The following is a 25,352-nucleotide window of genomic DNA, read 5'->3' as shown; positions in this document are numbered from 1 at the left end:
TTTCGCTCTGTGCCCTGGGCTGGAGTGCAGTGGTGCGATCTTGGCTCACTGCAACCTTTGTCTCCCGGGTTCAAGCAATTCTCCTGCCTCAGCCTCCCAAGTAGCTAGGATTACAGGTGTGCAACACCACACCTGGCTAATTTTTGTATTTTTCATAGAGACGGGGTCTCACCATGTTGGCTAGGCTGGTCTCGAACTCCTGACCTCAGGTGATCCGCCCACCTCAGCCTCCCTAGTGCTGTGATTACAGGCGTGGGCCACTGTACCTGGTTTTCTAGACCTTTAAGCTGGTTGCAGCACAGCCCACTCTCCAAATTTACAGAGCACACTCCCCCACACCCCCCTGTCAGATGGATGCATTTACCCTTAGCTCCGCTACCAAAACCTAAGCAGAGAGCAGAGAGCCTATAATCAATTAACCAACCAGTCAGTCTATCAGTCAATCTGTGTTTACTGAGCGTCTGCCAAGTGTCCAACCCTTGCTCTCTAAATACCATCTCTGGAGATAAAAAATGAGTGATCAGAATGGAGGGTCCACAGTATCACCATGAAACAGAAAACAGTATCTGCTGACTTTTCATCAACAGCCTAACTCAAAAATAGCACAAGGCCGGGCACAGTGTAATCCGGGCACACCTGTAATCCCAGCACTTTGGGACCCGAGGCAGGATGATCACTTGAGCCCAGGAGTTTGAGACCAGCCTGGGCAACATGGTGAGACCCTGTCTCTACAAGAACTTTAAAAATTAGCCAGGCATGGTGGTGCATGTTGGTATTCCCAGCTACCCAGGAGGCTGAGGTGGGAGGTTTACTTGAGTCAGGGAGGTTGAGGTGGCATTGAGCCAAGATCATGCCACTGCACTCCAGCCTGAGTGACAGAGCAAGACTGTCTCTCAACAAACAAATGAAAAAACAAAAATAGTACAAAATAGTGCAATGTGAGGAGGACATTCTGGAAAAGTTAAGATGTTCAGAGGTGAATGTGAGTGGACAGTGTGGCGATCCAAGCAGCCCCATTCTGGAATGAGTGGGACAAGGTATCCGGTGCCTCCTGTGGGAACTCTCCCTCTGCAGAAAGGACTGCCTGGCCTTGCCCTTCTTGGCCTCTCCAGTTCTCCCATCACCACCAGAGCCCCAAATGCCCCACTCCAGGCCTGCCCCAGCCAGAAAGGACTTGCTGAGCTCTGTGCCATGCCACAAAGTGGTAGCATCCACATAATGTCTGAATGTGAACCATGGCAAAGAGGCATGACAAATACAAGATCCTAGGAAAGGGGATGGTTGACAAGGCTACCTTGATGCTTCCACTTCAAAAGTTTCTGTCCAGCCGGACAAGGTGGCTCGCACCTGTAATCCCAGCACTTGGGAGGCTGAGGTGGGCGGATCACCTGAGGTCAGGAGTTCGAGATCAGCCTGGCCAACATGGTGAAACCCTGTCTCTACTAAAAATACAAAAAATTAGCTGCGCCCGTAATCCAAGCTACTTGGGAGGCTGAGGCAGGAGAATTGCTTGAACCCAGGATGGGGAGGTTGCAGTGAGCTGAGATCATGCCATTGCACTCCAGCCTGGGCAACAAGAGTGAAACCCCGTCTCAGAAACAAAAAAACAGTTTCTTTCCAGCTCTTTGAAATAACACACAGCTCTATTTTATTGTTGAGCTGTAAGAGTTCTTTATATATTCAGGATACAAACCCCTTATTGAATGTGTGATTTGTAGACATTTTCTCTGATTCTGTGGGTTGTGAGTGTGAGTTGTTATTTCCCGAGGGAGGCTGTTTGGCTGACATTTAATTAACTCCTTAGATGGAATCCTAGGGGCAGTGTTAGACATTGTCATCGTCAGCCATAGTCTGGAAGTCTAGAACGTTGGCTTCTCCTTAGTGCATCTTTGTCCCTGACAGCCGACCACCTGCCTCATGTGAGGGACTGGCTTGTGGAATGATTTGGAAAAGAAAAAGAACAACTCATTTATCTTGTTAATTAAAAATTATCATCTCATAGCTTCATCTTAATGTATTTTCAAATTAGCCTCCATATGGCCAAATTACTCTAGCATGATAAAGAAACTCACATGGTTGGCCGAGCGTGATGGCTGATGCCTGTAATCCTAGCACTTTGGGAGGCTGAGGAGAGAGGATTGCTTGAGCGTAGGAGTTTGAGACCAGCTTGTACAACACAGTGAGATCTGGTCTCTACAAAAAAATTTAAAATTAGACAGGCATGGAGGCTGAGGCAGGAGGGTCATGTGAGCTTAGAAGTTCTAGGCTGTGGTGAGCTATGACTGCACCAGTTCACTCCAGCTGGGGTGACAGAGTGAAGCCCTGTCTTGGGAAGGAAAGGAAAGGAAGGGAGGGGAGGGGAGGGCACAGTGGCTCATGCCTGTAATCTCACCACTTTGGGAGGATGAGGTGAGCAGATTACGAGGTCAGCAGTTCGAGACCAGCCTGGCCAACGTGGTGAAACCTCGTCTCTACTAAAAATACAAAAAAAATTAGTGCGGGGTGGTGCCATGTGCCTATAATCCCAGCTCCTCAGGAGACTGAGGCAGGAGAATGTCTTGAACCTGGGAGGCAGAGGTTTCAGTAAGCTGAGATCATGCCACTGCACTCCAGCCTGGGCAACAGAGCAAGACTCCGTCTAAAAGTAAATGAAATAAGGAAGGAAGGAAGGAGAGAGAAAGAAAGAAAGAAAGAAAGAAAGAAAGAAAGAAAGAAAGAAAGAAAGAGAGAGAGAGACAGGAAGGAAGGAAGGAAGGAAGGAGAAAGGAAAGGAAAGAAGGAGGGGGAGGGGGAGGGAAAGACAGCGAAGGAAGGAAGGAAGGAAGGAAAAAAGGAAGGAAGAAGAAAGTAAGAAAAGCAAAGAAAGAAAAAAGAAATGCAGGCCAGGCGTGGTGGCTCACGCCTGTAATTCTAGCACTTTGGGAGGCTGAGGTGGGCAGGTCACTTAAGGTCAGGAGTTCCAGACCAGCCTAGCCAATATGGTGAAACCCCGTCTCTACTAAAAATACAAAAAGTAGCCAGGCATGGTGGCACACGCCTGGTAATCCCAGCTACTCGGGAGGCTGAGATGGGAGAATCGCTTGAACCTGGGAGGCAGAGTTTGCAGTGAGCTGAGATTGCACCACTACATTCCAGCCTGGGCAACAAAGTGAGACCCCATCTCAAAAAAAAAAAAAAAAAAAGGGAGAGAGAGAAAGAAATGCACATGGAAAATGTTACCTGGCCACCTAAGCCGATTGTGTTGATCATTTTGAGTAGATGATCATGTGGTTCAAATGGTAACCATTTCCTTGAGCATCTCGTAAATTGAACCAAAAAGCAATATAGTATCTACAGAAAAATTACTAACATTTCCAGGAAAGTCACCTACTAATGATCTAGTGATGTCTGCTTGCCTCCTTATGCCAGGCTGAAAACTTGTTTTACTTTTCCTGATAAAGAATGTGCAGGAAAAGTCTTCATTTCCTGAAGATCTTCTCGCCCAGTCCACCATGAACACTCTGAGATGCAAATGACTCTGTACCCAGAAGAAGCAAATCTCACATCTGGTGGTTCCCCAGCCAATCACATTCTTTTTTTCTTTCTGTCTTTTTTTTTTTTTTTTTTGAGACCAAGTCTCTCTCTGTTGCCCAGGCTGGAGTGCAATGGTGCGATCTCGGCTCATTGCAACCTCCACCTCCTGGGTTCAGTGATTCTCCCACTTCAGCCTCCTGAGTAGCTGGGATTACAGGCACACACCACCACATCTGGCTAATTTTTTGTATTTTTAGTAGAGATGGGGTTTCATCATGTTGGCCAGTTCTGGTCTTGAACTCCCGACCTCAAGTGATCTGCCCACCTCGGCCTCCCAAAGTGCTGGGATTACAGATATGAGCCATCGCGCCTGGCCTACATTCTTTTTTCTAATTGACAAACAACAATTGTATGTACTTATGGTATACAAGATGATGTTTGCATATATGAACACATTGTGGAATGACTAAAGCTAATTAACATGTCAATTTCCTCACATGTCTTTTTTTGGGGTGAGGACATTTAAAATCTACTCTGTTAGCTATTTCAAATATATAATACATTGTCATTATTGTCATTAACTATAATAGTGCTTTTTGAAAAAGACAAAATATTATGAGTAGTTTCTACACATTCTTCTTTTTTCTTTTTTTTTTTTTTTGAGACAGAGTCTTGCTCTGTCGCCCAGGCTGGAGTGCAGTAGCGCAATCTCGGCTCACTGCAACCTCCGCCTCCAGGGTTCAAATGATTCTCCTGCCTCAGCCTCCTGAGTAGGTGGGATTACAGGCACACACCGCCACGCCTGGCTAATTTTTTGTATTTTTGTAGAGATGGGGTTTCCCCATGTTGGTCAGGATGGTCTCGAACTCCTAACCTCGTGATCCGCCCGTCTCGGCCTCCCAAAGTGCTGGGATTACAGGTGTGAGCAACCGCGCCCAGTCCTACACATTCTTTTCCATTCTAAAAATAGTTATTCATGGAAACAGGATATAACTGATTCTTAGGAACACTAATTACATCAGCATGTAAAAGTGTCTAGTAAGATGTGGATAATGATGGAAGCAAAAGTGGAAGCTCAAGTAATTTTCATCTGAAGCAACTGTAAAACCAGAAAGGAAGCCCTCAAAATTTTGGGGGTGCTCCATGCAAAAAGCAAAGATACGTCTTAGATGGTGAATTTATTTCTGTATCAACATTTGATCACCTCACAAGGAGAGAAGGTATGGAAGATGTACCTTTTTAAAAAAACAGAAATTCAGAAGATGTGAAGTGAGTTATCCCCTACTCCAGCTGAATGCCAGAATTGCTACACACAGTGACAGAACTTTTACTCAGCAGGCTTATTATGTAATATGTGCTCAGATTCTTAAAGGCAGAACGTAACAAACTTCAGCCTATAAACCTGTAGCCAGTTTTTCCCTTGGACAGTCCAGGTAGGTCAGACATAGCTTTTTTTCTTTTTTTAGAGACAGGGTCTCACTTTGTCACCCAGGCTGGAGTGCAATGGTGTGATCTTGGCTCACTTGCAGCCTCGACCTCCTGGGCTCAAGTGATCCTCCCACCTCAGCCTCCTTCATACTTGGCCTACAGGCACTAGTCACCATGCCTGGCTAGTTTTTAATTTTTTGTAGAGACAGGTCTCACCACATTACCCAGGCTGGTCTTGAACTCCTGGCCTAAGGCGATTCTCGTGCCTTGGCTTCCCAAAATGTTGGGATTACAGGCGTGAGTCACCATACCTGGCCAGAAGTGGCATTTGATGGCAGATACTACCTGGAAATCATCATATCCACATAACAAGTAGCATCTTTAATTTAAATGTAAATATGATTTCTTTGCAGCTTGGCCCAATTCCATTCAGGCCCAGAAACTGTTAGTCAAAATCAACTTGTTGAGCAGAGTTACATGTTCTGAGTTTCAATACTGCAATGTAAGAAAGAAAACAAGGACAGATTGATGATTTCAGGACTCAGCATCTGAGTTTACTCATTCCACATCAGAGCTGTCTGAAGATTGCCTCGGAGTGGCACAGTGTTGATGTTTCTGCCTGTGTTTAATTTCTTGATTTCACGAACAGCTTGGATTTTTTAAAAAGTGCTTCTGACTCATTCACATGTGGTTGCCTGACATAAGCTCACACACCATTTGCTCACAAATATGTCAATGACTGAATCCACCAAAAGCCTCGACCTGAGAAACCTGGGCCTAGATTACTGAGAGGCTCTGTGGCTGCTTGTATGCAGTCTTTTTTCCCATCAGCTCCATGATTCAATATCATATGTTAATATGGAATTCTCCCTTGTTAACATGCAAATCGATTTGGCAAAGTGTTCTGTTTGTATGGAGAGCTTGGAGCTAATGTCGGGAATTTCATTTTCTTTTTTTTTAATTTTTTTTCTTTTTTTAGGGAGATGGAGTCTCGTTATGTTGGCCATGCTTGTCTTGAACTCTGGGCCTCAAGCACTCCTCCTACCTCAGCCTCCCAAAGTGCCGAGATGACAGGAATGAGCCACCGCACCTGGCCTTCTTTTTCTTCTAAATGCTGAAGTTAGATTCTACAGGGACCTAAAGGGAGTGTTAGTCCAAAGTCTTCTTTGCCCCTCAAAGATACTCTTTAAAAATCCAGTTCTTATCCTTGTACCTCATAAATACCAGACAGATGCAAGATGCAGGAAGTCATGCCCTCTGCATCTGCGGATTCACATCCATGGATTCAACCAACCACCAATCAAAAATATTAGGGAAAGGGCTGGGTGCGGTGGCTCACGCCTATAATCCCAGCACTTTGGGAGGCCAAGGCGGGCAGATTGCCTGAGGTCAGGAGTTCAAGACCAGCCTGGTCAATACAGTAAACCACCATCTCTACTAAAAATAGAAAAATTAGCCAGACGTGGTGGCGCATGCCTGTAGTCCCAGCTACTTGAGAAGCTGAGGCAGGAGAATCACTTGAACCTGGGAGGAGGAGGTTGCAGCGAGCCGAGACTGCACCACTGCTAAGGCAGGCGGGTCACTTGAGCTCAGGAGTTTGAAAAATATTAGGAAAAAAAATTGCGTCTGTACTAAACATGTATAGGCTTTTCTTTCCTTGTCATTATTCCCTAACAAGACAATATTCACACAGCACTTATATTAAGGTTCTTTGTTTGTTCGTTTTTTGTTTTTGTTGTTTTTGCTTTTAGAGACAGGGTCTTACTCTGTTGCCTAGGCTGGAGTGCAGTTGGCACCACCATAGCTCACTGCAGCCTTGAACTGGACTCAAAAGATCCTCCCTTCTCAGCCTCCCAAGTAGCTGGGAGGGACTACAGGTGCACGCTGCCAAACCCAGCTCATTAAAAAAAAAAAAAATTTAGAGATAGGATCTTGCTATGCTGCCCAAGCTGGTCTTGAACTCCCGGCCTCAGGTGATCCTCCTACCTTGGCCCCCAAAGCACTGAGATTACCACACTTGGCCTCAAACAGCCCTCCTTGCCCCTGTTAGTCTAGTAACCTCGTCTAATAACCATACCTTGTGTTTATTGACTGTCAGGGAATTGTATCCTCTTTTGAGACGATCTCATGTCTATGACTTGAGTTAAGCATCAGAGATGTTCTCTTTTCACAGAGCTAATAGTAAATTACTGGCAATTGACATTAAAAACATGACCCACACCCACTTCTGGGGAAGAGCTGCCCTGGCACTTGGCAGCCTCCTGGGAAAGGTAGTTGGGGTGAGGGGGTCACCCCCAGAAGGAGATGGTGAAGTATCCACATCATACAGTGATGACCAGAGGAGGAAAGCTTCCTGTATTCCCGGACCCGAGTCATGCCTCAATTAGCAGAGTTTTTACTGGAGCCGCAGAAGCATATTAACCTTGTGATCCCATGACTTCCACAGAAGTGGGTTCTTTCTCCACACTCCCTGCCTCCATGGGCGACCGTCTTCATCCTTAATACCCAACGTGACCAAATCGCTGACACCAGATGCGATGTCAAATGCTCTGCACTACCCAAAGAGCTGAATCGGGGCCACCATCCGCACTTCCAGCTTCAGCCCTGGAAAACGACCCTGTAGGGTGCACTGGGGCTGCGGCTGCAGCTGTCACCTGGCAGCGCAGCTCAGGGCGCCCTCTCCTCTGCCCTTCCGGGCCGGCCAGGTCAGGGGCTCTCTGGGAAGGTGACCCCCAGAGGCTTCTTTTCAGCTGCGGTCCTTTGTGTGCCATCAGTTGCTCTCCAGGGCTCACCACCTCCTGAGGGGACTTCACAGCAGCTCCAGGAAAGAACCACCCCCTCCTTGCCCTTTCTTCTCATTTCATTTTCCTGAGAAGTCAAAGCCATTCACTGCTCACTGCATAATCAGTCTTATCAAGATACTAATGAATTTAAGAGGCTTATTTGTCCTCTTGGATGTCGCTAAATGCCCACTGCTCAGAAATACAGCTGTGTCATCCTCCCTCAATTTCCATCCGCACTGAAGCTATGATGGAGCAGGAGCTTTGTTTTGCTCGGGGCAGCTGCCACTCTGCGACATACATCAAAGGGTGTGTGCTTCCACCCGCATCTCCCAGGCTCGCAGTAAGTGGCATTTGAGGGAGTTTGATGGAACCATCTGAGTAAGTACTTACGTTTAATGAGATTCATTCTTCATGTGTTCCCACTAGCTGCAAGACGGTTTTGCATTTACCGGAATTGTAACACCATAACACTCCATTTTAATGATGGCCAGTGGCAGCTGGCACCCCAATTCACAGCTCCAACTTTTTGTTAATGATATGCAATTGGAATATATTTATCCCCTATTGAGAGATGGGAGCACAGCAGCCAATTGGCTTGTGCTTGTCTCACTTAAGCATAAGGATCAGAGTAACAAGGACCCAGTTTTCATGACCTGTTATCTTTTGCTACGTCCCAGGTCCCGAGAGCCTTGAAGACTCATAAATCCCCACTGAAGATCATGAACCTGAGCATCTGAGAAGCAGCCAGGACTTTGTTCCTAATTGTTTGCACAAACAGCCTCCTCAGGCTTGCATCAGAGATCCTTTGGAAGAAAATCAGACCGCAGAAGGATGCCTACAGGCAGGAGGAACATGAAGAAATTTCATTCATTCATTTATTCACTCAATAAACAAATTCAGACAATAAACAATAAAGAAGCAAGCTGGGGCCAGACATGGTGGTTCACACCTGTAATCCTAGCACTTGGGGAGGCTGAGGCGGGTGGATCACCTGAGGTCAGGAGTTCGAGACCAGTCTGGCCAACATGGTGAAACCCCATCTCTACTAAAAATACAAAAAATTTAGCCTGGTGTGGTGGCACATGCCTGTAATCTCAGCTACTTAGGAGGCTGAGGCAGAAGACTCGCTGGAACTCAGGAGATAGAGGTTGCAGTGAGCCGAGATCACACCACTGCACTCCAGCCTGGGTGACAGAGCAAGACTCTGTCTCAAATACATACATACATACATACATACATACATGCATACATACATACATACATAAAACAAAGAAACAAATATGTAGAACATCAGAAGAAGAATCATGAAAAGAAGTAAATTTTAGTTAAATAAATAAAGAATGTTGGAGTCTCAAACTGATCAAGAGGATGTTTTTGTTACCGTAGGAGGGTTCAACTGGATTGCAATGGTAAGAGAGCTGAAACTGAAAACATTTTAAAATCAGCAGGCCAACTCCAAAAGATCTCCAAGGCAAAGAAGCCCTGACCTTCCCACAGAGATTTCAGCTCATTTTTAGACTCATTTAGTGTCTAAGATTTAGAGGCACAAAATATCAGAATCTGTCTGTCCTGACATAGCATCCAGTCCTGAGGACAATGAAATGGTCACCCTCATTTGAAAATTTTTTTTCTTCTTATAAAAATTACACAAATTCTGGCCAGGCATGGTGGCTCATGCCTGTAATCCCAGCATTTTGGGAGGCTGAGGCGGACGGATCACCTGAGGTCAGTTCAAGACCAGCCTGGCCAACGTGGTGAAACCCCATCTCTACTAAAATATACAAAAAATAGTCAGGCTTAGTGGTGGGCACCTGTAGTCTCAGCTACTCAGGAGGCTGAGGCTGGAGAATCACTTGAACCCAGGAGGTGGAGGTTGCAGTGAGCTAAGGTCGTGCCACTACACTCCAGCCTGGGCAACAAGAGGAAGGCTCTGTCTTAAAAAAGAAATAACAATAATTATATATATATATACACACACACACACACACATATTCATTACAGAGACGGCAGTCATTATCTATAGAAAACAAAAAGGCAAAGAAAAAAAGAATTGAAAATGAAAAGGGAAAGGGAAAGGGAAAGAAAAAGAAAGGGAAATAAAAAGTGAAAGACAAAGAAAAAAATCATCCATAATACCATCACCAGAAATAACTTCCATCAAATATTGGTTATAGACATACATGTGTTTGCATGTATTTATATTTTTCCGACAAAAGGGTGAGCACACAGTATATCTCAGTCTGTTTGTCTTGCTACAAAGGAGTATCAGACTTGGTAATTTATAAAGAAGAGAGATTTATTTTGCTGGCAGTTCTGCAGGTTGTACAAGAAGCATGGTGCCAGCATCTGCTTCTGGGGAGGCCTCAGGAAGCTTCCACTCATGGGGGAAGGTGAGGGGGAGCCAGTGTGCAGAGATCACATGGCAAGAGAGAGCGCAAAAGAAAGAGAGGGGAAGCACCAGGCTCTTCTTAACAGCCAACTCTCGAGGGAACTAACAGAGTGAGAACTCACTCAAACCCCCGACCCCAGGAAAGGGATTAATCTGTCCATGAGATGCCCACCCACATGACCCAAACACTTCCATTAGACCCAGCCACAACACTGGATCAAATTTCCATATGAAGTTTGAGGGAGGGACAAACATCCAAACTGACACCCTCCATTTTCTTCTATAGCTTCTGTTTACGTTTACTTTCTCTCCCATGCCACTTAACATCTGCACATTCATTTTGAATTGTGGGATCATTGCCTAATTTTCAGTGGAATAGATGTAGCATAAATAACTTTACCTAACTCCTGGAAGAAAGAAAAAGAATGTCAGGGTGAGGGTAGAGTTTGTTATTCTGTGTTGCTTGGTCAGAATGCCTGACTGAAAGGCTAGGCTTGGTGGCTCGCGCCTGTAATTCCAGCACTTTGGGAGGCTGAGGCAGGTCGATTACTTGAGGCCAGGAGTTCAAGACCAGCCTGGCCAACATGGTGAAACCCCATCTCTACCGAAAATACAAAAATTAGCCTGGAGTGGTGGCAGGTGCCTGTAATCCCAGCTACTCGAGGAGCTGAGGCATGAGAATTGCTTGAACCTGGGAGGCGGAGGTTGCAGTGAGCCAAGATTATGCCACTGCACTCCAGACTGGGTGACAGAGCAAGACTCCATCTTGAAAAAAAGAAAAAGAAAAAGAGGTCGGGCGCAATGGCTCATGCCTGTAATCCCAGCACTTTGGGAGGCCGAGGCGGGTGGATCACGAGGTCAAGAGTTTGAGACCAGCCTGACCAACATGCAGAAACTCTGTCTCTACTGAAAATACAAAATTAACTGGGCATGGTGGCACATGCCTGTAATCCCAGCTACTCAGGAGGCTGAGGCAGGAGAATCGCTTGAACCTGGGAGGTGGACGTTGCGGTGAACTGAGATCGTGTCATTGCACTCCAGCCTGGGCAAGAAGAATGAAACTCCGTCTAAAAAAAAAAAAGAAAATAAAGAAAAGAAAAGAAAGGAAAAGAAAAAGGAAAGGAAAGGAAAAGAGAAGAGAAGAGGAGAGAAGAAAAGAAAAGAAGGAAGAAGCTGACTGAAAATAGGACACTGAGGATCACCCTGAAGGAGGAGGAGGAGTGGATAGCGAGTCATGCCGCTCTCTGGAGGAGGACTGTTTGAGGCGGGAAGGCAATGCCAAGGGCCCTAAGACAAGACTATGCTTGGAATGTCCAAGAAAGAGCAGAGGCCACAGGCGAGGAGGTGAGACTGTAGGAGACAAGGTCAGAGAGGGAGTAGAGGCCGAATGATACAAGACTTGTGACCAGCGTCAGGTTGTGGGCTACTGCTGGGTGGAGGAGAAGCCAACAGTTTTACAAAGAAGACAGACATGCCCTGATTACATCTTAATGGGCTCCCCAGCTTCTGTGTTACCATAGACTACTGTGGGCAAGGGCAGGACAGAGAGACCTGTTGGGAGCTGTACTAATCTGCGAGGGCTGCCGTAACAAGATACTGCAGCTTGGGCAGCTTCAGCAATGGACGTTTGTGTTCTTATAGTTCCTGAGACTAGAAGTCCCAGATCAAGGTGTTGGCTGGTTTGGTTTCTCTAAGGGCCTCTCCTCTTGGCTTGTGCATGGCCACCTTTGTGCTGTGTCCTCACATAGCCTGTCCTCTGTGTGTGCACCCCTGTGTCTCTCCCTCTTCTAAGGACAACAGTTGTATTGAATCAGGGCTCCACAATTATCATCTCCTTTCACTTCTTTAAAGGCACTATCTCCAAATATAGTCACACCGTGGGTTAGGGCTTCTGCATATGAATTTTGGGAGGACATAATTCAGTTCATAACAGGAAGCGACTGCACTAACCCCAACAAGAGAGGACCATGCTTGGACCCTGGTCTTACCAGTGGAGATGGTGAGAAGGAGCTGGGTTTCGGCTCTTTTTCTGAAGACTGAATGAGACAGAACCATTTTTGTTCCAGCATTCATGGGTAACAAGAATGAGTGGAAGGAATACATTAAATTGTGGATACTAGAAAAAAGAGTAGCGAAGGGGTCAGGGGGCTGGAAGGAATTTTCTTTTAGCTCCTCTGTTTTTTAGGCTCTTAAAAGAAGCCTGTAATGCAGTCTAAGTAGAAATAAGAAGGAATTTTTATTTAAATATAAACAATTTTTTTAAAAGCCTGTAGCTCTTGAAATTTAAAAGTACAATTAAAAAATAAAGAAAGGCATTTTGTTAGCTTTTTTTGGAATATAATAAACTTTCAGTAACATGCATGTATCTTAAGCGTATAGCTCAATGAGATTTTACATATGTACACACTCACATAACCACCTCTCATGTCAAGATGTAGAACATTTCCAGTCATCTGGAAGATTCGCTCATTGCTCTCTCCCAATCAAGAGCTCCCCAGAGGTAGCCACTATCTTGATTCTAACAATATGAATTGGTTTTACCTATTCTTGTACTTTGTATAAGTGGAATCAAGTGATATGTATTTTTGTGTGTGCATCTTACTCTTTTCACTCAACATTATGCATATGAAGTTTATCCATGTTGTCGCATGCAGCTAAAGTTCTTTCACTTTATGGGTGGGTTAGTATTGCATTGTATAAATAGACCACAATTTACTTATCTCTTTTATTTCAGTTGAAGAGTTGAGTTGCTTTCACCCTTTAACCACTATAATGTAAGTACAGTTTCAATAAAAACTTCCATGTATGTCCTTTTGTTAGGCATATGAACTCATCAGGAAAAGCATTTCTTCTCAGCAAGTAAGAAATAGTTCCCTTTCTCAGTTAAAAAGTAGTCCCTTTTCTGGCTGGGTGTAGTGGCTCACGCCTGTAATCCCAACACTTTGGGAGGCCAAGGCAGGTGGATCACATGAGGTCAGGAGATTGAGACCAGCCTCGTCAACTTGGTGAAAACCTGTCTTAATTTAAACAAAAATAAAAAAAGTAGTCTCTTTTTCCTTCTTTCTGTACAGAATCTTGTTAACAACAAAATGAACACTTTAGGGCTCCTCAAGCATGATCACCTTCAGGATGGTGCTGGAGCTAGTTCATCCAAGCTCAGGAGAGCCCATTGTTAAGTTTTCAGGAATCTTGCAAACTGAATGCTAACCATAGATATTATTAAAAGTAGATTTATATGCATTTCAATTAATTTCAAAAAAAATTGAAGAGGAAAGAATACTTCCAAATTCATTATATGAAGCCAGCGCTATCCTGATATGGAAGTCAGACAGACACTACAAGAAAAGAAAACTACAGACCAATATTCTTGGTGAATATTGACATAGAAATTCTCAACAAAATATGAGCAAATAGAGTTCAATAGGACAACTAAAATGTTATACAATGATGACTAAGTAAGATTTATTCCTGGAATGCAAGGATGGTTCAACATATGAAAATCAACAATGTGATATATGATAATAAAGATGTATGACATTAGAAGAAAACCATGACTGGGTGTGGTGGCTCACACCTGTAATCCCAGCACTTTGGGAAGCTGAGGCAGGTGAATCACTTGAGCCCAGGAGTTTGAGTCCAGCCTGGGCAACATAGTGAGACCCTGTCTCAAAAAAAAAAAAAAGAAAACTGCCTCAACATAATAAAGGCCATATATAAGAAGCACACACAACTAACATCATGTTCAATGCTAAAAGACTGATAACTTTTTCTCCAAGATCAGAAACAAAACAAGGATGCCCACTTTCATCACTTTTATTTAACATAGCACTGAAAGTCCTAGCCAATCAATTAGGCAAGACAAAACAAAAATGCATCAAATTGCAAAGGAGGAAATAAAATGATCTATGTTCACAGACAACATGATCTTTTAGGTAGAAAACCACAAATATTCCACCAAAAACATCTGTTAGAACTAAAAAATGGATTCAGCAAAGCTGCAGGATACAATCACAACATACAAAAATCAGTTGCACTTTTATATACTAACAATGAATAATCCAAAAGGAAATTAAGAAAATAATTCCATTAACGATAACATCAAAAAAATATTGAGGAATAACTCAGCCAAGGAGGTAAAAAATGACACACTAAAAACTACTGCCAGTTACAGTGGCTCATGCCTGTAATCCCAGCACTTCAGGAGGCTGAGGCAGGTGGATTGCTTGAACCCAGGAGTTCGAAACCAGCCTGGGCAATTTGGCAAGACTCTGTCTCTACAAAAATAAAAATTAAAAAGTAGCCAGGCATGGTGGTTTGCAACTATAGTCCCAGCTACTCAGGGGACTGAGGTGGGAGGATCACTTGAGCCTGGGAAATCAAGGCTATAGTGAGCCATGATTATACCACTGCACTCCAGCAGCCTAGGCAACAGAGCAAAACCCAGTCTCAAAAAAAAAAAAAAAAAAAAAAAAAGAAAGAAAGAAAGAAAGAAAGAAAAAGGAAAAGAAAAGAAAATAAAACATGGCCAAAAGAAATTAAAGAAGACACAAATAAATGGAAAGCTATCCTGTGTTTGTGGGTTAAAACAGGTAATACTGCTAAGATGTTGATATTAACCAAAGCAGTCTATAGATTTAATACAATTTCTATCAAATCTCAAGGGCATTTTTTGAAGAAATAGAAAAACCCATTCTAAAATTCAGATGCCAGGGTTCCTGAATAGCTAAAGCAATCTTGAAAACGAACAACGTTGAGGCCGGCACAGTAGCTCACACCTGTAATTGCGGTAGCTCATGCCTGTAATTGCAGCACTTTGGGAGGCCAAGGTGGGTGGATCACCTGAGGTCACAAGTATGAGACCAGCCTGCCCAATATAGTGAAATCCTGTCTCTACCAAAAATACAAAGATTAGCAGGGCATGGTGTTGCATGCCTGTAATCCCAGCTACTCGGGAGGCTGAGGCAGGAGAATTGCTTGAACCCAGGAGGCGGAGGTTGCAGTGAGCCGAGATTGTGCCACTGCACTCCAGCCTGGACGACAGAGCAAGACTCCATCGAAAGAAAGAAAGAAAGGAAAAGAAAAGAAATCTCGTCTCTATCAAAAACAAAAAAAATAATTAGCCGGGCATAGTGGTGAGTGCGTGTAATCCCAGCTACTCAGGAGGCTGAGGCAGGGGAATCACTTGAAAGGCAGAGGTTGCAATGAGCCGAGATTGTGCCACTGCACTCCAGCCTGAGTGACAGAGTGAGACCTGGTAAAAAATAAAAATAAAAAATAAAGTTGGAAGTCTCACACTTCCTAATTCTAAAATTTGTTACAAACCCACAGTGATCAAAACAGTATAGTCCAGCCTGGGCAACATGGCAAAACCCCATCTACAAAAGATACAAAAATTAGCCAGGCATGGTGGCGCACACCTGTAGTTTCAGCTACTCAGGAGGCTGAGGTGGAAGGATTATTTGAACCCAGGAGGTTGAGGCTACAGTGAGCCAAGATTGTGCCACTGTATTCCAGCCTGGGCAACAGAGTGAGACGTTGTTTCAAAAAACACAAACAAACTGTGTAGTATTGGCATACAGATAGACTTATAGAATAATGGAATGGAAAAGAAAGCCCAGAAGTGCCCATTTTGGCAGCACACGTACTAAAATTGGAAAGATACAGAGAAGATTAGCATGGCCCCTGTGCAAGGATGACAATCAAAAGTGAGAAATCATTTTAAAAAATTAAAAGAATACAGGGTCCAGAAATAAACTCTCATATGTATAGTCCAATAGTTTTTAAATTAGGGTCCCAAGACTAGTCAGTGGAGAAAGGAGTTTTTTCAACAAATGATTTTAGGAAAACTGGATATCTACATGCAAATGAATGAACCTGGACCCTTACACTATACACAAAAATCAACTCTAAATGAATCCAAGACCTAAATGTAAGACCTAAAATGATAAAACTCTTTTTTTCTTTTTCTTTCTTACCTTTTTTTCTTTTCTTTTTTTTTTTTTTTGAGACGGCGTCTAGCTCTGTCGCCCAGGCTGGAGTGCAGTGGCCGGATCTCAGCTCACTGCAAGCTCTGCCTCCCGGGTTTACGCCATTCTCCTGCCTCAGCTTCCAGAGTAGCTGGGACTACAGGCGCCCACTACCTCGCCCAGCTAGTTTTTTTGTATTTTCTAGTAGAGTCGGGGTTTCACCGCGTTAGCCAGGATGGTCTCGATCTCCTGACCTCGTGATCCGCCCGTCTCGGCCTCCCAAAGTGCTGGGATTACAGGCTTGAGCCACCGCGTCCGGCCTCTTACCTTTTTTTTTAAGAGATGGGGTCTCACTATGTTGCCCATGTTGGTCTTAAATTCCTGGGATCAGGCCATCCTCTCGCCTCAGCCTCCCAGAGTGCTGGGATTACAATTGTGAGCCACTGTACCTGGCCTATAAAACTCTTAAAGGAAAACACAGAGAAAGCACTTCATGACAATGGATTTGGCAATGATCTCTTGGATATGGCACCAAAAGCACAGACAACAAAAAATATATAGATAAATTGAACTACATCAAAATTAAAAACTTCTTTTTTTTTTTTTTTGTTTTTGTTTTTTTTTTTTTTGAGACGGAGTTTCGCTCTGCCACCCAGGGAGTGCAGTGGCGGATCTCAGCTCACTGCAAGCTCGCCTCCCAGGTTCACGCCATTCTCCTGCCTCAGCTCCCGAGTAGCTGGGATACAGGTGCCTGCCACGTCGCCCGGCTAGTTTTTTTTTTTTGTATTTTTAGTAGGACAGGGTTTCACCATGTTAGCCAGGATGGTCTCGATCTCCTGACCTCGTGATCCGCCCGTCTCGGCCTCCAGTGCTGGGATTACAGGCTTGAGCCACCGTGCCCGGCTTTTTTTTTTTTGAGACAGAGTCTCACTCTGTCGCCTAGGTTGGAATGCAGTGGTGCAATCTCGGCTCACTGCAACCTCTGCCTCCCGGGTTCGAGTGATTCTCCTGCCTCAGCCTCCTGAGTAGCTGGGATTACAGGTGTGTGCTATCGCGCCCAGCTAATTTTTTTATTTTTAGTAGAGACAGGGTTTCATCATGTTGACCAGGCTGGTCTTGAACTCCTGAGCTCAGGTGATCCACCTGCCTTGGCCTCCCAAAGTGCTGGCATTACAGGCATAAGCCACTGTGCCCGGCCCATACTGGCATTTTAAAGCACCTTCTCCAGTGTCACCAAGAAACCCTAGAGAAATACAGTTGATCCTTCAACAACACAGGTTTGGATTGCAGGGGTCCACTTACATGCAGATTTTTTTTCAATAAAAGTTGCACTAAGTGCGCCTGCCTCTCTTGCCTTGCCTCCCACCCCCTACATCACTTCTGCCTCTGCCATCGCTGGGACAGCAAGACCAACCCCTCCTCTTCTTCCTCCTCCCCCTCAGCCTACTCAGTGTGAGGATGATGAGGATAAAGACCTTTATGATGATCCACTTTCACTTCAGGAATAGTAAATACGTTTTATCTTCTTTATGATTTTCTCAATAACCTTTTCTTTTCTCCAGCTTACTTTATCGTATGAATACAGTATAGAATATTTATACTAAACATGGTTAATTGACAGTTCATGTTACAGATAAGGCTTCTGGTCAACAGCAGGCTATCAGTAGTTAAGGTTTTGGGGAGTCAGCTCTACAGGGTTTGCCACCTCAGCCCTCATGTTGCTCAAGGGCCAACTGTACTTTTTAAAATTTATTTTATTTTTTTTAGAGACAGTGTCTCATGCTGTAGCCCAGGCTGGACTGCAGAGGTACAATCACAGCTCACAACAGCCTCAGCCTCCTGGGCTCAAGCAATCCTCCTGCCTCAGTCTCCTGATTAGCTGGGACCATAGGCATGCACCACCATGCCCAGCTTTTTTTATTTTTATTTTTGGTGGGATCTCCTTATGTTGCCCAGGTTGGTCCAAAACTGCTGGGCTTAATCTATCCTTCTGCCTTGGCCTCCCAAAGTGCTGGATTGTAAATGTAGGCCACTGCATCAAGCCCAACTGTATCGCTCTTTTTTTTTTTGAAACAGAGTCTTGCTCTTTCACTCAGGCTGGAGTGCAGCGACATGGTCTCAGCTCACTGCAACCTCCGCCTCCCAGGTTCACACAATTCTCCTGCCTCGGCTCCCAGGTAGCTGGGATTATAGGCACATGCCACCACGCCCAGATAATTTTTGTATTCTTGGTAGAGATGGGGTTTCACCATATTGGCCAGGCTGGTCTTGAACTCCTGACCTCAGGTGATCCACCCGCCTCAGCCTCTTAAAATGCGGGGATTATGTGCTGGCGTGAGCCACTGCACCCGGCCCCAGCTGCATCTCTAACGGTGGAACTCCCAACATTTGATGGGGATGTGAGTTAGGGACTGGGGCCAGAGAGATTTTGCCCTCCTCAAAACAGGGCAGCTGCCTTCTCCACCAATGTTGAACCCCAGGGCAGTTCTGCTCTGACAATGGCTGGAAGGCTCGACTGAAGGGGAGAGAGAGCTGGAGAAGGGAGAGAAGGCACCTGCTTTTCCATTTTTGACTGGGATTCAGTTGAAACAGTCTAGCCAGTTAAAAGGGCATTTACTATTCCAGCAGCTCCTTGGAGAATCCCAGACAGAGAGCAGCCCCTTCTAAATACTTGATCTGCCATTCCTGTGTGGGAAGTAGACAGCAAGACTGCTATGTCTGGGAGGAATGCAATTTCCCTAAGCACATTCTCTGAGCAATGTTTTCAAGTTTCACAGATTTGCAGTTTCCCTGCATTGCAGGAACAAAGTGGTGGGGACCCTGACTGTCATATTCTTGATCAACGTACAGAACAATGGGGCAGTGCCTGCTGGCCTGTGTGGATTGTTAGCACATGCATGGCACCCAGTGGTTCCAGCCTCGACTAACCCAGCCCTTTGTCAGCTGCATATTGATAAGGCAGCAGAGAGCAAAGCCAGACATTTTCCCACTTTGGTCCATGGAGACACTGCCGTGCAGTGGTCGTCTATGTTCTTAGCCGCCTGCAGCAGCAGGGTAAATCCTCCTCAGTAATGTTCTCAGCCAACTCTTTTTCTGGACTCATTTTTTCTTTGGTCCCTGAGCAGTTTTAGTCCCTGGAACATCTCATTTTAAAATACATGAGGCTGGGCATGGTTGCTTGTGCCTGTAATCCCAGCACTTTGGGAAGCTGAGGTGGGAGGATCACCTGAGATCAGGAGTTCGAGATTAGCCTGGCCAACATGACGAAACCCTGTCTCTACCAAAAATACAAAAATTAGCCCAGTGTGGTGGTGGGCACCTATAATCCCAGCTACTTCGGAGGCTGAGGCAGGAGAATTGCTTGAATCTGGGAGGCGGAGTTTGCAGTGAGCCAAGATGGCACCACTGCACTCCAGCCTGGGCGACAGAGTAAGACTCTGTCTCAAAACAAAACAAAACAAAACAAAAAACCAAAATGCATGAAAACCCGATATAATGACCCATTCATCTTAAAAATATCCAATTGAGGAACAATGTAGATCTGTTATCTTCATTTTACAACTGAAGAGACAGACAGAAAGAAGGATGGTAGTGATGACCATAATGAGGAACAGGGAAACCCCCTTCACGGCTCCCAGAGAGGGCACATGAAGCCATAGGTGTCCTCGGTAAACAGGCTCCACCTCTGTCCCCACACACTCGTCAGCCTCCACTTGCTCCCAGGCACCCTCCTGAACATACTCACCCTTTTAATTTATTTACTTGTTTTATTTTATTTTATTTTATTTTACTTTATTTTATTTATTCATTTTGAGATGGAGTTTCTGCTCTGTCACCGAGGCTAGAGTGCAATGGCCCGATCTCGGCTCACTGCAACCTCTGCCTCCCAGGTTCAAGCGATTCTCCTGCCTCAGCCTCCTGAGTAGCTGGGACTACAGACATGCGCCACCATGCCCAGCTAATTTTGTATTTTTAGTAGAGATGGGATTTCACCATGTTGATTAGGCTGGTCTCGAACTCCCGACCTTGGGTGAGCCACCCACCTCAGCCTCCCAAAGTACTGGGATTACAGGCATGAACCACCACACCGGCCTTTATTTACTTATTTTAAAATGTATTTATGCATTTTAGGCCACATGTGGAGGACCCACTAATGTACTCTAGCCTGGGCAACACAGTGAGACTCTGTCTCTAAATAAATAAATAAATAAATAAAATTTATGTATGTATTTTATTTTTTCTTGGTAGAGGTGGGGATCTTACTATGTCCTAAGGCTGGTCTCGAACCCCTTTCCCTGGCCCCTGAGGCTCCCCGTTTAGCAGGTGTCCTGTCTTCCTTTGGCTTTAGTCCAATTTAGTTGGTGAGTGTTAGTTTAAATAAATTATATAAGGCTTTTTCAATTCAGGCTGGTACTTCAATCTGTGTGATTCTGACAATCCTACTCATGGAAATTCTCCATGCCCTGGCCAGGCAGTCAAAGGAGGGCATATTCCTAAAAGATTTGCTGTCTGGAAGCAAACAAATCCATTATAATGATCCAAGTAAGGTTTGCGTTGTTTTTGGTTTGTTTGTTTTGTTTTTTATGCTTCTTGTGAGACATTTTTGCTGGAAACTAGAGAACTATAAGAAATAGTTTAGTGCTGAGTTTGGTGACTCACGCCTGTAATCCCAGTGCTTTGGGAGGCTGAGGCGGGAGGATTGCTTGAGCTCAGGAGTTCAAGACCAGCCTGGGCAACACAGCAAGATCCCATCTCTACAAACAATACAATAATTAGTCAGGTGTGGTGGTGGACACCTGTAGTCCCAGCTGCTCGGGAAGCTGAAGTGGGAGGATTGCTTGAACCAGGGAAGTCGAGGCTGAAGTGAGCTGAGATTGTGCCACTGTTCTCTAGCCTGGGCAACAGAGTGAGACCTTGTCTCAAAATAAAAGAAAACAAGAAAAGAAAAAAACAGTTTAGTGGCCGAGTGTGGTGGCTCCTACCTGTAATCCCAGTGCTTTGGGAGATCAAAATGGGAGGATTGCTTGAGGCCAGGAGTTTGAGACTAGCTTGGGCACCACAGTGAGACTCCATCTCTGAAAAAAAAAAAAAAAAAAAAAAATAGCTCGGCATGGTGGTTTGTGCCTGTAGTCCCAGCTGCTCGGAAGCTGAAGTGGGAGGATTGCTTGAACCAGGGAAGTCGAGGCTGAAGTGAGCTGAGATTGTGCCACTGTTCTCTAGCCTGGGCAACACAGCAAGATCCCATCTCTACAAACAATACAATAATTAGTCAGGTGTGGTGGTGGACACCTGTAGTCCCAGCTGCTCGGAAGCTGAAGTGGGAGGATTGCTTGAGGCCAGGAGTTTGAGACTAGCTTGGGCAGCACAGTGAGACTCCATCTCTGAAAAAAAAAAAAAATAGCTCGGCATGGTGGTTTGTGCCTGTAGTCCCAGCTGCTCGGAAGCTGAAGTGGGAGGATTGCTTGAACCAGGGAAGTCGAGGCTGAAGTGAGCTGAGATTGTGCCACTGTTCTCTAGCCTGGGCAACACAGTGAGACTCTGTCTCTAAATAAATAAATAAAATTTATGTATGTATTTTACTTTTTCTTGGTAGAAGTGGGGATCTTACTATGTCCTAAGGCTGGTCTCGAACCCCTTTCCTGGCCCCTGAGGCTCCCCGTTTAGCAGGTGTCCTGTCTTCCTTTGGCTTTAGTCCAATTTAGTTGGTGAGTGTTAGTTTAAATAAATTATATAAGGCTTTTTCAATTCAGGCTGGTACTTCAATCTGTGTGATTCTGACAATCCTACTCATGGAAATTCTCCATGCCCTGGCCAGGCGGTCAAAGGAGGGCATATTCCTAAAAGATTTGCTCTCTGGAAGCAAACAAATCCATTATCATGATCCAAGTAAGGTTTGCGTTGTTTTTGGTTTGTTTGTTTTGTTTTTTATGCTTCTTGTGAGACATTTTTGCTGGAAACTAGAGAACTATAAGAAATAGTTTAGTGCTGAGTTTGGTGACTCATGCCTGTAATCCCAGTGCTTTGGGAGATCAAAATGGGAGGATTGCTTGAGCTCAGGAGTTCAAGACCAGCCTGGGCAACACAGCAAGATCCCATCTCTACAAACAATACAATAATTAGTCAGGTGTGGTGGTGGACACCTGTAGTCCCAGCTGCTCGGAAGCTGAAGTGGGAGGATTGCTTGAACCAGGGAAGTCGAGGCTGAAGTGAGCTGAGATTGTGCCACTGTTCTCTAGCTGGGCAACAGAGTGAGACTTGTCTCAAAATAAAAGAAAACAAGAAAAGAAAAAAACAGTTTAGTGGCCGAGTGTGGTGGCTCCTACCTGTAATCCCAGTGCTTTGGGAGATCAAAATGGGAGGATTGCTTGAGGCCAGGAGTTTGAGACTAGCTTGGGCACCACAGTGAGACTCCATCTCTGAAAAAAAAAAAAAAAATAGCTCGACATGGTGGTTTGTGCCTGTAGTCCCAGCTACTGGGGACGCTGAGGCAGGAGGATGGCTTGATGCCAGGAATTCAAGGCTGCAGTGAGCTATGATTGCACCACTGCAGTCGAGCCTGGGCACAGACTAAGAAAAAGAAAAAAAGAAAGAAACTCTTTTTTTGGACTTTAATGGTGGTGGAGGAAACGGAGTGAGGCTGGCAGGTGGATTCTGGAAGTAGTGAGGGAAATGAACTGGATAGGAAGGAGGGGAGCATGCTGAGAACAGCTCCCCCACTGGCAGCCTGAGAAATGAGGAATACCAGCAGGAAGCAGGCTGCAGATAAAAGCAGAGGGAGGAGGAGCAAACTGTGGCATGTGAGACTGAAGAGCAGACAGGCAGAAGAGGGAACCACATGTGCGAGGCTGGAGCTCAAATCTGGGGTCTGGGGATGTCTATTATTTGGACCTTGAAGGCAGATGGTATCTAAAGGTGAGGATGCAGAGAAAGTCAGCTGGGAGGAGAGGGTGCTATGAGAAGAGAAGGCCTGCACCTTACCTCTGAGAGGAAGCTACCTAGGAGTGGGCAGAAAGACAAGAGGTGCAGCCAGGGAAATGCAGGGAACACAGCTGGGAGGGAGGAGGAGAGGTAAGCAAGCAGGGGATGCAGCTGCCAAGTGACGCTGAAAGGTTATTTAAGAGGAGACTGGGCCAGGCACGGTGGCTCATGCCTGTAATCCTAGCATTTTGGGAGGCCAAGGCTGGAGGATTGTTTGAACCCAGGAGTTCAAGACCAGCCTGGCCAACATAGTGAGACCGTGTCTCTATAAAAAATACAAAAATTAGCTGGATATGGCGGCGCATGCCTGTAATCCCAGCTACTTGGGAGGCTGGGGTGGGAGAATCACTTGAGCTCAGAAGGCGGAGGTTGCAGTGAGCCGAGATCACACCACTGCACTCCAGCCTGGGCGACAGAGAAAGACCCTGTCTCAAGGAAAAATAAAAAATAAAAGAGGAGATTGGAAAAGCATCCATTCCATTTGGGCCCATGGCCATGGAGTGGAGATCCCACTCAGGAGGGGAAATGGAAACAGCGGCCTCCTGAGAAGTTTGTCTCTAAAGGGAAGCAGAGACAGGGTTGAGGCAGGAAGGAGGTCTTTAAATGACGGGAGATAACACGATGGAGTTGGGATCCTCATGGGGACATCTCAGAGGTGTGTACAAGCCTGGGCTGAGGGCTTGGCTTATCTGGGAATGCTAGTCTCACCCCCACCCTGTCATTCATGTGATGTGTGAGACCCTGGGGACCGGGATGGAATCCAGTTCAAGAGCCATGCTGCGGGGGTTTGGGGATGTGACAGACGCTCTTGTTACCAAGATGATGGTCACATTTGGCTTTCACTTCCTCTCATCCCCTGCCCTGGCAACTGCTAAACACCATCAATGCCATTATCGACATATCTTGTTGAATATCCATTCCCTTTCCCAGTGGCCTGTCATCCTCTCATGCCCAGGTGATGTGACAGTCTGTGAGGGTCTCCCGGCCTCAGAGCTCTCCCCCTGCAGCTGTTCTCCCTGCACCTAAAGCTCAGCGCTGATGTGCACCAGGACACCGATGTAATGCACAGCCACTGGACTGAGTTTCTCAATTTGCAGAAGGGATGCAGTCCTTATTACAGAAACTGTGAGTCCTAAGGCTCACCATTTTTTGTTTGTTTGTTTTCAGACAGTCTCGTTCTGTTGCCCAGGCTGGAGTACAGTGGTGCAATCTCGGCTCACTGCAACCTCCGTCTCCTGGGTTCAAGCGATTCTCCTGCCTCCTCCTCCCAAGTAGATGGGATTATAGGCACCCACCTCCATGCCCAGCTAATTTTTGTATTTTTAGTAGGGACAGGGTTTCACCATATTGGCCAGGCTGGTCTCAAATGATCCACCCTCCTCGGCCTCCCAAAGTGTTGAGATTATAGACGTGAGCCACTGTGTCTGGCCTGAAGCTGGTAACCTTTTATTTTGTTTTTTGTTTTTTAACAACTTAATAATTGAACTTAAAAGATGAGAGAATCCCTTGAGTCCAGGAGTTCAAGGCTGCAGTGAGCTATGATCTTACCATTGCACTACAGCCTGGGCAACAGAGACCCCCAACTCGAAAAGAAAAAAGAAAATTAATTTAACCCATTAGGAAAAATATATCTCACAAGAATCTTGACTTTTTATTTTTATTTTTATTTTTTATTTATTTATTTATTTATTTTTATTTTTTTGAGACGGAGTCTTGCTCTGTCGCCCGGGCTGGAGTGCAGTGGCCGGATCTCTGCTCACTGCAAGTTCCGCCTCCCAGGTTTACGCCATTCTCCTGCCTCAGCCTCCCGAGTAGCTGGGACTACAGGCGCCCACCACCTCGCGTGGCTAGTTTTTTGTATTTTTAGTAGAGACAGGGTTTCACCGTGTTAGCCAGGATGGTCTCGATCTCCTGACCTCGTGATCCGCCCGTCTTGGCCTCGCAAAGTGCTGGGATTACAGGCTTGAGCCACCGCGCCCGGCGAATCTTGACTTTTTAATAGGATGTCAAATGGAAAATGGGCATCTTACAAAAAAATTATTATAATATCTGTTTTGAGAAAAAGATATTCTGAAATCTATTATTGAAAACTTCCAAAGAATATCTGAATTTATTTCATTTTACCAACTTCCTTTCCTTTAAGCAAAACAACTAGATCTTTCCCCTTGCACAATACATCTGTTTCTCACTCTGTTTTTTCTCTTTCTTTCTTTCTTTCTTTCTTTCTTTCTTTCTTCTTTCTTTCTTTCCTTCTTTCTTTCTCTCTTTCTTTCTTTCTCCTTCCTTCCTTCCTTC

The 25,352-nt window shown here is 45.2% G+C and overlaps 1 non-coding gene across 1 annotated transcript; it reads left to right on the top strand.

Moving 5' to 3' along the window:
- The first annotated feature begins 15,733 nt into the window (after positions 1-15,733).
- On the top strand, positions 15,734-15,841 carry LOC117082954. The gene has a single exon (XR_004436867.1). It is a non-coding gene; the product is annotated as a U6 spliceosomal RNA (small nuclear RNA).
- Positions 15,842-25,352: the final 9,511 nt, after the last annotated feature.

This window comes from Trachypithecus francoisi, unplaced genomic scaffold (assembly GCF_009764315.1).
Source record: "Trachypithecus francoisi isolate TF-2019V2 unplaced genomic scaffold, Tfra_2.0 Lachesis_group9, whole genome shotgun sequence".
Taxonomy (NCBI): domain Eukaryota; kingdom Metazoa; phylum Chordata; class Mammalia; order Primates; family Cercopithecidae; genus Trachypithecus; species Trachypithecus francoisi.
The sequence above is the reverse complement of the archived record's forward strand: the minus strand, read 5'-3'. Positions and strand labels throughout refer to the sequence as shown.